The sequence below is a fragment of the Rousettus aegyptiacus genome, unplaced genomic scaffold, assembly GCF_014176215.1.
Source record: "Rousettus aegyptiacus isolate mRouAeg1 unplaced genomic scaffold, mRouAeg1.p scaffold_m13_p_9, whole genome shotgun sequence".
Taxonomy (NCBI): Eukaryota; Metazoa; Chordata; class Mammalia; order Chiroptera; family Pteropodidae; genus Rousettus; species Rousettus aegyptiacus.
In genome coordinates this window covers 34,565,783-34,578,084 of record NW_023416312.1, presented here as the reverse complement: position 1 = coordinate 34,578,084, position 12,302 = coordinate 34,565,783, and positions in this window count along the sequence as shown.

Below are 12,302 nucleotides of genomic sequence, written 5' to 3'. Positions count from 1 at the left end.
GAGAATAGAGAATATCTTTGTGACCTAGGACAGGGATAGACTTTTTAAACGAAGTCCCAAATGCACAAACTATAAGAGAAAAAAATTGTAATGAAATCTTTGGTAGAAGTGAAAATTGGTTTTACTCCTTTAGGAAACAATTAGGAAGTATCCAGAATAGCTGAAGATGGCCCTAGGACCCAGCAATTTACAGATACACACACACACACACACACACACACACACACACACACACACATACACATATGTATGTATATATATACATATGTATAAATATATGTCTTCCCGTAAACTTTAAGTCCTAGAGAAATTCTTGTACATACATGCACAAGGAGGCAAGTGCAAGAATATTCATTGCAGAACTATTTGTAATAGAGAAAAAAATCTAAACAATCTGAAAGTTCACCAAAAGAATTAATAAATAGTGGTACAGCCCTATAGTGGAGTACTATACAGCAGGGAAAATGAACCAGCATTGCATGTATCGACCCAGATAAATTTTGAAAACACAATGCTAAGATAAAATACAAGTCATAGAAGGATACATTGAGTATGAGACCACTTATATAAATTTTTAAAATCTGGAAAACTGCACTATTTATAAATTACATAGCTATATAAATAATATTTTTAAAACAAGTGAATTAAATGTCAAATGCAGAATAGTGATTACCTCTGGGGAAGAAAACAAAGGAACAGAATGAGAGAAATACACTGGGGACTTCAACTGTTTAATAGTTTATCTGGGTAGTGCATACATGAGTGGGTTATATTATTCTCTGTACTTATTTGCATGCCTGAAAGATTTTATAATGTGTTTTAGAAAGACTTTGATGATCTACAACAAAATTAATGGTGGTTAAATCTAGATCAGTGATTCTCAAACTTTGGCCAGCAATAGAATCACTGGGAGGGCTTGTTAAAACACTGATTGCTGTTGAAGCTGCTCCTGGTGGTACTTACAGAAAATGAGATTATCAGTGAATTAGTGTTCTTCATTGTACTTTTCTGTGTTCTGCGGTTTTGCTATTTTTTAAATTCATTTTCATCTCTACTTTCCACTCTTATTTCTCTCATGTACACAACCATTCTAAAATGCTTTATGTATACCTTTTATTTATATGTGTTCTTGCAAAATATGTATTGTTTTATGTGTGTATTTCCCCCAGAATATTTATTTTTTGATTTTTTTCAAAATTCAGAACAGTTGAAAAAATAGTACAATGAAAGACCATTTACCCTTAACATTTTGCCATATTTGGTCTACTTTATATGTGTATGTATACATTTCCTTTTTTGATGTACCAATGAAAAGTTTCAGACAGTATAACACTTCACCCCTAAATACTTCAGCACACATCTATTAGAATGATGACATTCACTTACATAACCACAGTACCATTATCACACCTAAGAAAATTCAACAATAATTCAATAATACCATCAAAGATACCCTATATTCAAATTTTCCATTTGTACCCAAAATATTTTTTTTAGCCCAGGATCTAATCAAGGCTTATACATTATGTTTGTTTGTTCTATCACTTTAACCTCTTTTAATCTAAAATAGTACCCCTATATATCTTTACGTTTTATATTACACTAATATTTTTTACAAGTTTCTCGTAGAATGTTGTGCATTCTGGATTCATCTACTCTTTCCACATGATTAAATTCAGGTTAAATGTTTTCAGCAGTATTGGTATATATGGAATATTGTTTACTTCTTATTGTATCACCTCATGAGGCACCTCCTCAGGTTGCCCCATGATGAAGGATGCTTTGTGTGTGTGCATTTTTATTTTATGTAAATGATATCTCATTCTGTTTCTTACTTTTTTTCATTCAGCCATGTGTTTTTAAAGTCTATCCGTATTGCAGTGTATACACCTAATCCATTGCTTCCAACTGCTCATGCTAACCACGGTGTGCCTTCACCACATTTTCCCTGAACATTCCCAGCGGGATTACCTCCTACTCCCCCATTCCACAAATAATACTGTGATGAACAGTCTTGTGCAAGTCCCGTTAATGGCCTATACGAGAATTTCCTTTGGAACATGCACCCAGGAGCACAATGATTGCATCATAAAGTGTGCGTATGCTTAGTTTGACTGAGAACACTAATATTGCTAGATGGTTCTCCAGGATGGCTACACTAGTCTATAGTTTACCATCAGTGTACAAAGATTCCTATACCCCTTTATCCTCACTAACACTTGATCTTTTCCAGCTTTCTAGTTTTTGCCAGTCTAATAGCTACAAAGTAATATTTTGTTTTAGTTTGTGTTTAGGTAATTACTAATGAACTTTCCAGCATCTCTTCATATGTGTCTTAAATGCATCTTCTGTAAATTGCCCGGTTGTATAGTTGGCCCATTTTTTCTATTAGGATTCTTCTTTCCTGTTGGTTTGCTAGAGTTCCTTATATAGTCTAGCTACTAGTCCCCTGTCAGTTTCAGACATTGTGAATAGTCTCCCTCTCTTAACTTTGCCTGTGATAGCCTTCTTTGAAAAGAAATCATTGATTTTAATGTAATCAAATTCATCAAATTTTTGCTTTATGGTTTTTGGTTTGGCGGGTATTTAAAAAGTGGTTTCCTCCCCTGGGCTCACAAAGATGTTCTGCTTTTTTCTATTAACTTTAGAGTATACCTTTCACCTTTAGGTTTTAATCCATCTAGAATCCACTCTCATTTGAGGTGATAGGTAGGGATACAATTTTATTTTTTCCATATACTGAGCTACATTTCCCACCATCAAATACAAACAGTCCTTTTTTTCAATGATTTGTCATGCCACTTTTGCCATATATTATGAGGCACGTGCACGTGCGCATACACACATCTGTTTCTTGCACCAATACCACCCTGTTTTTAATATTTTGTAATGTATCTTAACATCTGATGGGGCAAGTCCCTCTTCTTTAATCTTTTTTTAGGGTGGTCTTAGCTATATCTCCATATAAATTTGAAAAAGTTTATCAAGCTCTTCAAAAATCCAACTGGAGTGTTGATAAGGATTGTAATGAATTTATAGATTTGTTTGGAGGAGTTGACATAATCAAAATATTAACTCTTCCCATCCAAGGGCATGGAATATCTCCTCAGTTCAGTTCACCTTCTATCTATATTCTTTATTAAGAATTGAAAGTTTCTCTTTAGAATTGTGTGTTCTTACTAATTTAATTTCTAATTGCTTTATAGTTTTTGTTACTATTGTGAATATTTTATTTTTATTTATTTTTAATATCTAATACACGTACACTTTGAATATCAAAACTATATAAAAATTATACTTTGAGAAGTGTCACTCTTGTCCGTTCTACTGTTTGTTGTCACCACACCTCCCCAGTTACCAGTTTTATTAGTTTATTTTGTATTCTTTCAGTGTTTCTTATTCAAATGGTGACGTACTATATATATTGTTATGTATGTTGCTCTTTTCACTTAATGATATTTCTTGAAGATCTTTCCATATCAAAGCATTAGAAAGCGTTCAGTACACAGAAAGTCGCTGTATGGAAGTAGATCAAGTACTTCCTCCAAATGTTATATTATGTGAATGTACAATATTTTATTTAATGACCACAGTCCCCTATTGATGGATACTTGGGTATTACACATGATGCCACAATGATTAGACATTTCATACATAGGCAAATATTTCTGTGGATAAATTCCAAGAATTACATTTGTCACTTTGGTGGATATTGCCAAAATTTTCCTCCATAGGTATACTATTTTGCACTTACCATGCATGTATGAGGTTATTTGTTTTGCCACAGTCTCTTCAGCAAAGCACTTCCTCTATTTTTCTGTTGAGTTATTGGCCTTTCCTTGATTTCTAGAATGTTCTTGTATAATTAGAGAGATTAGACCTTTGTGAATGATATCAGTTGTCAGTATCTTTTCCCAGTTTATCATTCTTTTGATTTTAGTAATGATTTTTTTCCAAACTTTATTTTCATGTAAACAAATTTATCTTTTCGTTTATGGATTCCAGAGTTTGAGTGGAAGTTTTGTGATAGATTGTATTAATGATCCCAATTTTTCATGGGTCTCTGTGTCCACACCCTTTGGTAGTACCCTCTCATACTTACTCTGAGTTTGGCCATATAACATGCTTTAACCAACAGGATAGTAGCAAACTTGGTATAAGCAGAGACTTGAAAAAGCTCTTACATATTCTGCTTCTTCTCTTGGACTCCTGCCTCTACTTCAAGAGCATACTCAGGCTAGCCTGCTGGAGGGATGTGGGACACATGTAGAAATGAGTCTGCTCCTCCCAGCCAAGGTGTCCTCTTGTAGCCAACCTCCAGCCAAGCCACCAACATAGTGCAGACACATGAGCTAGCCCACTTGAGAACAACAGAGCCTGATCCAGATCATGGAACCTCCCAACTGACCCATAGACTCTTAAGTTTTGGTACATAAATATTAATTTTGTCTTTTACAGAGCATTATTGTGGCAATAGTTCCCCATCATTATTCTTCCTTTTCAGAGATATCCTGGCTGTGTTTGTTATTTTTCCATTGGAACTTGAATTCAGCTTGTCTAGTTTTAGAAAAAAAAAACATGGTATTTTTAATGAGCTTATATTAGATTTATAAATTAGTTTGGCCTCTTCATAATTTTGAGTCTTCCTATTTAAGAATGCAGGATGCCTTTCAAGTTGTTCCTTCAGAGTGTTATGTTTTCTCATAAAGGTTGTAGATATTTCTCTTTAAGTTTGTTTCTAGGTATTTGTTATAGACTGAATGTTTGCTCCCCAAATTCATATATTGAAACTTAATTCCCAATATGATGATAATTGGAGATGGGGACTCTGGGAGGTGATTAGGTCATCAGGGTGGAGCCCTCATGAATGAGATTAGAGAAGCCTCAGAGAGTTCCCTTGCCCCTTCCACCATGTGAGGACACAGCTGTAAGAAGGCCATCTGTGATCAAGAAACAGGCTTTCAACCAACACCTAATCTGCATATGCATTGATCTTGGACTTCCCAGCCTCTAGAACTGTGAGAAATAAATTTCTATTGTTTATAAGACAAACAATCTATGGTATTCTGTTATGGCAGCCCCAACAGACAAAGACAGTATTTTATCATTTTTGTTGCTCTAATAAATGGAGCCTTCTCTTCCATGATTTCTATATATTAATTTTACATCCTGCTGCCTTACAGAATTCTCTTGTTTGTTGTAGTTTTTTGATTGGTTTGCTTGGCTGTACAGTCTTATCCATAAATAATGATAGTCTTACTTCCTCCATTCTAGTTGTATACTTCTTATTTCTTTTTCTTTTCTAATTACAATGCTTCCTACCTCCAGTACAATGTTAAATTGTAGTGGAGAAAGTATATACCCTTACCTGGTTTCTGATTTAGTACATGAACGTTGCTAGTGATTCCTGGTTAACTAAAATACTGGACTGCTAGATTTTGGGACATGTGAAAACGTGCACACACACATAATTATATCGAGGGAGAAGCCAAATATTCCTCTTTCATTGAATGTTTTTATAAAGAATGGATATTGAATTTTGTCAAATGATTCCTTGGCATCTCTGAAAATCTTATTTTTCTCCTTAGATTTAATAATATGTTAGATTTTATTGGTAGGTTTCCTAACCTATTGGGTGATTCTTGCATTCCTGGAATAAACTCCACAGTTATGGATTCTGTTTGCTAATTTTTTATGTAGAATTTTCACATTGATATTCATAAACGAGGATTGGTCTACACCATTTTCTTTTTCTTGTGGAATCTTTGTCAGATCTTGGTATCAATTTTATTCTCCTTTCATAAAAAGAATTTGAAAGTGTATTTTCTTTATCTAGGCTTGGGAAAATGAAAATAGCATTAAAATTATCTGGTTTTTAGTGTTAGCATAATTCCCCTGTGAAAGCATCATGGTCTGGTGCTTTTGGGGGAAAGTAGATCTTTATAACTGTATTTCTTCCTTAGAAATTGGTCTATATGGACTTTTCCCTTTTAGCATCAGTTTTGGTAAATTACGTTTCCTAGGACGTTTTCCATTTCTTCCAGATCTTTACAACAATTTGCATGGAGTTGTACGAGGAAGTCTTTTATGATGTTTAAAATGACCTCTTACTATGGCTTTGACCAGCTTTATATTTCCTAATTTGTATATTTGTGCTTTCTCATTTTCTTGATTATGTTATTTAATGGCTTATATATTTATTTTTCACAGAATTGGTTCATCTATTTATTAGTTGTACTATCACCTGTTTTCTAACTCTTTTATTTGAGCTTTTCTCTTCATTATTTATTTCCTTCTGTTCCTCTTAAATTTATTTTGTCTTCCTATCTCTAATTTTTTGAGATGGATGCTTATTCATTTAATTTTTCTCTCATTTTTAATATAAGTATTTTAAGGATGTGAACTTTCCTCTGATCACTGCTTTATCTGTAGCTATAGATTCTGATATGTAGCATTTTGATTATCATTATTGTCTAGAAATTCAGCAGTTTTAATTTGGGTTTCCCCTTTGACTCAAGAATTGTTCAATAGAGCGTTTTTTACATATTCAGATGGACGATCGATCCATTTTACATTGATATCTAGTTTTATCCAGTTGTGATTAGAAAACATTGTATTAATTCTACTTTTTGAAATTTATTGAGATTTTTTTTCATGGCCTAACATTGATTTTGTTGTTTAGGTTTTTTATATTTTTACTGGTTTTTTTTAATTGTTGTTCATTTGACCTGTTCTGGAATAAGGTGAGTTAAATTTTTCCTGTCTTTATTCTGTTTTAATCTATTATTTAGTTCTCCTTGTATCTCTTAACATTTCAACTTTATGAAAGTTGCTGTTATTTGATACAACTATAGTCATAACTTTACATTTTGATTTTGAATCATAGCCAGTATTGTCTCAATTAATGCTTTTTTTTGTAATAAGCTTTGTAGTTTGGAATAATTTTAGATTTACAGAACAGTTGCAAAAATATACCCTTAACCTAGTTGCCCCTCATGTGAATATCTTAAATGACTTCTTCATTTGTCAAAACTAAGAGATTAGCATTGGTATATTGCTATACTAAACTCCAGATTTTATTCAGATTGTATCAGCTTTTCCACTAATACCCTTTTTCTGTTCCAGTCTCCAATCTAGGATCCCACACTGAAATTAGTCATCATGTCTCCTGCAATCTGTGACACTCCTTCAGTCTTTCCTTGTTTTCATGACCTTGACAGTCAATTACTGCTTTCCATTCTGAGTTTTTAACTGTCTGATAATTCAGATTCCAACTCTTGCTTTCTTTATTTGCATTTGACTGGTATATTTTTGCCCTTGTATTTTTAACCTTTCTGAATCAATTTGTTTTAGTTGGCCATCTTTAATATAGCATTTGGGTTTTACTCAGTGATCCAATGGAAAATGTTTTTCTTTAAATAGGTGAGTGAAGACCATTTATATTTATTGATACAAAAAATGTTTTGGTGTTAACATAATATTATTTTAAGGTTTTTTTTTAGCTATATGTTCATGTATTAGAAGCACTTCAATGTGTAGTCTGTTTTGTTTGATTATTTTTAGTTATTCTAACATTTAGAAAAGTTTATATTTTTGTCTAGTGATTAATTTTAGGTATCTTATTTATTACTTTTTTTCTAGTTCTTTATTGCTACTGTAAAGAAATAGTGTTGATTTTTGTAAGTTGTTTTTGTACCTGGCAACTTTGCTGAACTCTTCCTAGTTCTAATAGTATTATATCTGTTGAATCTGTTGGTTTTATCTCTTCTTTTCCAATCCTTACACTTCTCATTTTCTTTTCTCCCTTTATAGTACTCACCAAGACTTCTAGTTCTATGTTAAACAGTAGTTACTGAAAGTAAGTATCTAGTTTTATTCTCACATTTCAAGAAAAAGCTTAAGTTTCTCCATTTGGTATGAAATATGGCTGTAAGGTTTGGGTATATAACCTTCACCAAGTTATGAAATTTGCCTTCTATTCCTAGTTTGCTAAGAGTTTTTAGCATGTAACATACTTTAGGCATGTAACATACTTTTTCTACATTAATTGAGATAATCATGTGATTATTCTCCTTTAACCTATTAATGTGGTAAATTACAGTGATTAAGTTGATAGGTTTTCTGTGTTCAAATTCTCCTTCTAGTCTTGCAATAAACTGCTTTTGACTGTGATGTATTTTTAATATACTGTTGAATTCAACTAGCTAAAATTTTATTTAAGATTTGTGCATCTTTATTAGTGAAACAAGCCTATAATTTTCTTTTCTTTCATTATCTTTATCTGGTTTGAGAATCAGGATTTCAAGATTGTACTAGACTAATAAAATGAGCTGGGCAGCTTTCTCTCCTTTTCTAATTTCTGCAATAACTTGTATAAGAAGAAAAGTTACTCTTTCTTGAGAGTCTGGCAAAATACACCTGTAAACCCATCTGGGCCTGCATTTGGGGTAGAGCAAGGTCCTTGTGTACCATTTCAATTTCATTAATATTTAATAGTCTATTCAAGTTCTCTACTTCTTCCAATACCATTTTTGCCATTTTATATTTTTCAAGGAAAAAAATTTACTTGGGCGTTCCGATGATTTCTGTCTGGTACCTGACAGTCAGGTTTCTGGCTTAAGTATCTGGTGGCGCCTGCACAGAGGGTGGGAAGTGCAGCAGGAGCAGCATGTCTGTTATTTGGGGGCCAGAGGGAGTTCGGCTACCTTAGCACTTCCAGAAAATCAATGGCTATGTGTGATTCTCTGTTGCTTTGGATATTTGTGATTGTATATGAATGTGCACAGTTCTATAAATGTGTGTTTATACATGATGCCCTGGTGTGTTTCTGTTTATATGAAAATATCAGACTGAAAAAAACACACAGTTTTTCAAAGGGAAGTTAGCTGGATGATTCTCTGTGTAGCTGTTTTTCTGTATCTGTTTGCATGGGTCCCTTAGCTGTGAGGGGATAATTTCATGGGTCTCTCAACGTACCTATGTATGTCTGCATCTCTGCCTGTGGGTGATTCATTCTGTGTGCTTTTCCATGTCTTGGAGTATCCGAAACTGTGAGGGTTTGTGATTTTCTGTGTATCTTTATGTGTTTGCACATGTCTGTGTCTCTAAGGGCAGGGGATTCTGTATGCATCTCTGTGTTTCACTGTAGAAATATATGCATAGAATACACATGCTACGTGGCAAGTTCAGACTCTGCAAGTCTGGAAGAAACATTACAACAGGAAATGCTCTGGATTCCAGCTTCCGGATGGAATTTCACTCAGAAAAAATACCCCTTCCTGGTCCTCCCAATAACTGCAGCATTCTTTGTCTTTTTTTCAGGAGGCTGAGTTGAGGGGGTTTATGCTAACCTTGACCTCAGAGGCTACATCTTTCAGGAGGATTTGGCAGAGCCATGAAATTCCACACCCTGCCACTCGCCTCTTGCCAGGCCCACTTCTTCCTCCTAAACCCTTTTATAGCTCCATATTATCTACCAGACCAATTTCAATCTAAATTGTCCAGAGAGGCCAAAGGAAAACACAGGGAGATGAGGACAAAGAAACAGAATAAAATTTTTCAAAGGAAATAGATAAATAAAGATAGCTATGGGAACAGAGGAACAGACAGAAAAATAAGAACAAGAGATAAAGACAAAGGGACAGAGACAAAGAAATAGGGGCTGAAAGGTGGGAATAGATAGTCAGAAATAAGGATAGAGAAACAAGGATAAGGACAGAGAACTATACAGAGATGGAGTGGGCAGCACGAAGAAAGAGGGACTGACAGAAATAAGGCAAGAATATTGGGAGGGAGGGTGGGGGATGGGAGAAAGAGAGAGAGCAGATAGGGACAGAGATGGAGAGATTGGGGTCAGAGAGACAACTACATAAAATAATGACAGAGAGAGGCACAGAGATTATAATAGCCAGATAGATAGGGAAGGAGTGACTGGGACTAGATAGATAGACAGAAACAGAGATGGTGATGAAGATGCAGAGGAAGAGGTTAATGATGTAAAAAGTAACATTTTCGAGCCTTCATTACGTATGAGTGTTTCTACAAGCTATAAATGTGTTAGTTCATTTAATAATCATAGTGATACTGTAAAGCAGATACTATTATCAGCCCTATTTTAGGACACTGAGGCACAGCAAATCAGTAGCACAACTAGGATTGGAATCCAAACTATCTAGTACCAGTGATCATATTCTTGACTACTCAGTCAGTGACAGAGATAGAGACAGAGGGTCAGGGAGCTGGGGACAAGATAGCTAACAAAACACACAGAGGAACAGAGAGAAGGATACATGAGACAGGCACATGAGGCAAGCAACCCAACAAGATGGTAACAGAGATAGAAAAGGAGTGATAGAGAAATGAGACAACCAAATAGGGAAAGAAGGGCAAGGAAACCAACATGGGTGTGTATGTGTGAAAGAGAGACATAAACAGAGACAAAGAATGTAAATGTTAGGGAGCAGGAGGGAAAGATGAAGACAGATTGGAACAGAAAGGTGAGAATAGAGAAAAGGAACAGGGACCAATGAATGCAGCAACACGAATAGAAAGATGAGGGCTGGGAGACAGCCAGAGAGAAGATAAATAGAGATAGAGTGATGGAGACACAAGGGCAGACAGAAAAGAGGCCAAAGAGCCAAAGAAAATTTAAAGAGAAACAAATGACAGAAATTCTGGAACACACAGAAATTCAGAAACAAATGAGGTAGAATAATGTGAGGACAGAGACACAGACCAAGATGAGAACCATAAGTTAGATGGGGACAGGATGGAGACAAGGTAACCCTCCCCCCCCCAAAAAAAAAAAAAAACAGACAACATAGTGAAAGTGACAGCAAGAACAAGATGGGGGAAGAGATTGAGGGAGAATATTACAGACAGGAAACGAGAAACTACCAGAGAAATGTAAACAGAAAAGAGAAAGCAAAATAGATACAGAGATAGATGGATGAATGCCTAAGAGGTGGTGACAGTGGTGGTGAACTGGAGGAAAAGATGGTAAAAAAAAATAAGGATGAGAAATAGAGACAAAGGATGAAGTCATTTTGATATATCAGGGTTACACTGGGCTGTATGGTGCTCACTAGACTATGAGCTCAGGAAGCCAGAGCCTGGGCCTTTGTCATTCATTACTGTATCCTACACCAACAATACAGCCCCAAACTCATGGAAAGTTATTGTTTATTAAACATTGGGTACCGGGGACTGTGCATGCATTGCATGGATTATGTCATTGAATCCTCACAACTCTGATCTAGTGAGTATTATTAGGATCATTCCCAGGTTACAGATGGGGAATCTGAGACCACCTGATGAGAAACTTGCCCAAGGTCAAACAGAACACCTACATATAAAGCCCCAGCCTGGACCGATGGTAAGAATATACCATGAACCAAAGATTAGGATGAATCCTATTCTGTCTGTGCACCTGAGGCACAAAATACCAAATTCCAGTTTGCCTGACTCCCGGGCCTACATGTTTGACCACCAGCCCACATTGCTCCAGTGAAGGTTTGCTGACAGACCAATGGAGGACTGCTGAGCCAAGATAAGTATATCCTGACTCCTTACCCTCTGGAGCTCCCTCCATCTGGTGAAAGAAGCTGACCTGACTACCTCAGGTTTTCCCAAATTAGATAACAGTCTTAAAAATGTACATTATTGTGAAGCTGAAACTTTATTCTAAATATCAGTAGTAAAAAACAAGTTTCTATCAACCATGCTATTAAGAAAGATTGATTAATATTTCTATTCTCTCTATAGAAAATGACCTTACCTCATGTTTCAGTGACAAAATAGAAGCCATCAGACATTGAGAATTTGTTACAAGGCTGTAATCATCCTACCACTGGATCTCTAAACCTCTCAATGTCTGCGTTTATCCTTGCCTTCTTCCTTCCTGTTACAATGAGGGGCCCAGTGCCCAGATCCCAGCCCCTCCTTTTCCTTTCATTATTCCATTTCTCTTTTGTGTCTTCATTCTCTCTCTCTCTACTGGATTGTTCTCAGCAGCAAATGAGCATAGTCTAGTATCTCTATTCTTTAAAAAATCATTCTCTGACTGTCCTCCTACCCTCACCTTATCTCTCTGAGCTCTGTGCCAAGTTTCTCAAGGGAATTGCCTCCACACCTAGCTGCACTTCTGTGGAATGGGGGGAGGTGTTCTGTTCCCTCTCACTTCAGGAAGAGTCCTGTAACAAGCTACCTTCCCAATAGCACTCTATCCAATTATTCCTGTTTCATAAGTCAATTTTATTTCTTTTTTGTGCTATACATTGTAATTTTTAGAAAATACACATGTG